Source organism: Etheostoma spectabile, chromosome 1, assembly GCF_008692095.1.
Source record: "Etheostoma spectabile isolate EspeVRDwgs_2016 chromosome 1, UIUC_Espe_1.0, whole genome shotgun sequence".
NCBI classification, from domain to species: domain Eukaryota; kingdom Metazoa; phylum Chordata; class Actinopteri; order Perciformes; family Percidae; genus Etheostoma; species Etheostoma spectabile.
The window spans coordinates 29016134-29018918 of NC_045733.1; the positions used below are offsets into that span (position 1 = coordinate 29016134).

The window sequence follows — 2785 nt, forward strand, 5'->3', positions numbered from 1 at the left end:
AAAAAGAAAGGGCAGGGTGAGAATGCATTGTAAACTCAAAAGAAATATGTAATCTAAGTTATCACGAGTTCAATGTAATGCGGATTTTGCCGGCCCTGTCGTTTTGCAGTGCACAGTTGTACATTTCTGTGGGTTCTTTTCTTTCATTTAGTTTAAGTTGTATGTGTTTAAAAGAGAAATATGCCTGCCCTAATAAAGAAATAGTGTGCAGTGCTTCAATTTGTATTGACTGCTGTAATAGCTGGCTATTAATTAGGGTTGAATGATGTGACAGAATAATTTTTAAATAAAAACATGCTATAATCAAATGCAGATTCAACACATTTGGCATAATTCTAACAACACTATTTCCATAGCTTTACAATACATACGTCATGTTTTACAAGGCTTTTCAAGGTATTGTAGACACACAAACATCTTGAGTCATGTTAACTCTGTATCTGTATCACACTCACATTCGCCTGGATCCACACGTTGGCTAATGTACCTTACCTACTACTTCTGTCCGTATATGATCTTATGTGTCTTTACGTGACGCTATTTAATGACATCCATGGAGTTTCATTGCCAGCCATCTTCAAGTGCAGCACAGAGAAAGAGAGAAGTGGTCAAGAAGAAAAATCTCACTAAAGTGGCATATACTGTAGCTACATGGCATAGCTCTTTTTTAGGATTACACAGCCCTTCAGCAGGGACCAAAAGCACATAATTAAAAAGACAGGAAATTATTAGGCCATTAGGGTTATTTTTCTTTATTTTTCCCCAGAGCAAAAGGTTATGTTTTCATATAACTTGTTATGTCCGACCAACAGTCGAAAACCCAAATTCAATTTACAATTACATAAAACAGAGAACGGCAGCAAATCCTGGGCTCAACTTTTTTTTTTCATTTTTGACGACTTTCGTTGGGAACCTATAAAAAAAGCTTTATCAATGAATATCAATCATCTTGAAATCAGCCGGGTTGGTTCAGTGGGTAGAGCAGGTTCACATATACTGTACTCTGAGATTTATGCCTCGACACAGAGGTCGAGGGTTTGAATCCAACCTGTGATGATTTCCTACAGGTCTTCCACCTTTCTCACCTAGCTGTCCTATCAAATATAAGTGGAAAAGCCCCAAAAAATAATCTTAAAAAAAGGATAGGGCTGCACAATTAATTGTGATTTTTATCCAAATCCCAATTTGGACTAGTGGACAATATGGACTATCCAAAATCAGGGTGGGGGGGGGGCACAATTTTTCTTAAAAGGCTAAATACGTGTCAAACCGTTCTGAATTAAGTATTGTGGTGTTGCAGGAACGCCCCATCCAACAGATTAAAGAAAAAATATGTTTGGTACGGATCCTCGCAAAAATCCCACTATAATCATTTTCATTTTTAAAATTAATATTTTTCAATGCAAATGAGAATAATAATACAAAAAATAGAGCTGCATCGATTAATGGTTTAATCGATTAGTAGTCAACACTAAAATTCATCTCCAACTATTTTGATAAGAACTACACCTGGACCTGTATAATAAATACCTGGACACTTGAACTGCTCTTCACTGATAATTTATGGTTAATGTCTTTTTTTAGCCAAAGGTTTTATCATTATTATTATTAATATTATTATACTGCCTTCTTTCTCTCTATACTGTATTTTGCTGAAAACTGCTGCTGGAAATTTTGATTTCCTTGAGGGAGTAATAAAGAGAAGTCTACGTCTCTACGAATTTTTCAAGACAAAAGTCAAAATTCTCAGATCCCAGCCTGTGAAATGTGAATATTTTCTAGTTTCTTCTCTCTTCTGTGACAGTAAGCTGAATATCTTTGAGCTGTGGACAAAACAAGACATTTGAGGACGTCATCTTGGGCTTTAGGGAAACACTGATCCCCATTTTTCACCATTTTATGAAAATAATCGTTAGTTGCAGCCCTATACAAAAATGATCATTCTCTCCAATTTTGAGAATCATATTGCAATTACAATATCAGCTAAAATAATTGCAATTAATGTAATTATCTCATATTGTGCAGCCCTAATACAGACTAACCATAATCTGGACAAGGTGAACGGAACATGCACTTCTAGCAGATACAAAAACATCTATACTCCGATCAAAGAGCGTGTGTCTGGCTGTCTCTGTTGGACAGTTTGTTTAGCTACGCTTACAGTCCCCCTCATAGCAACGCATTCTGCTTCAGCTGCTCAGAGGTTGCTGGGTTACAGCAAGGGACAACATTAAAGGTACAAGAGAAGAATAACACATCAAAGTTTTCTGGCATCAGTTGCGGCCAATTAACTAAACCCACAATTGACTGACAAGAAAAAAGCTTTTCATTGGCCATCACAAATCCTCCAGCTCTGTGATTTCTTCAGGCAGAGAAGATGCTGCTGACAGATCCACCCACCCATCCACCTACCAAGCAGGTGAGATTTAAAAAAAATAAAATAATAAATGACATTAGAAATGGAGATATAAAAACTAGGGTGAACATTTAGCTTAGAAAGAGATCCCTAAAAGATGTTACAGAACCCGCAAGCCACACTACATCAGCAAAGAGACAGTAAGATTAATCTAAATTGCTAGGGCTACAATTTTAACAGTTATTATCTAGTACAGGTAGCAGACAAGGGTCATTTGGGGCTGAGTGTCGGCACATTCAGCTGTGTTGTGGCACCTAATTAGCCTGGTCCTACCCAGACTCTCATACATTTCATTTGTACAGAAAGTCTGGCCACTCTCCATTGAGAAGTATTAACTTCCTTGAAGGCGGGTACTCTGTTGAAGTTTAA

General features: G+C 37.1%; 1 protein-coding gene across 1 annotated transcript in view; it reads right to left on the reverse strand.

The window, feature by feature from the left end:
• LOC116693743 (protein kinase C-binding protein NELL1) overlaps positions 1-2785 on the reverse strand; it is a 296583-nt gene that overhangs the window by 260748 nt on the left and 33050 nt on the right. The gene's annotated exons all lie outside the window — the stretch shown is intronic.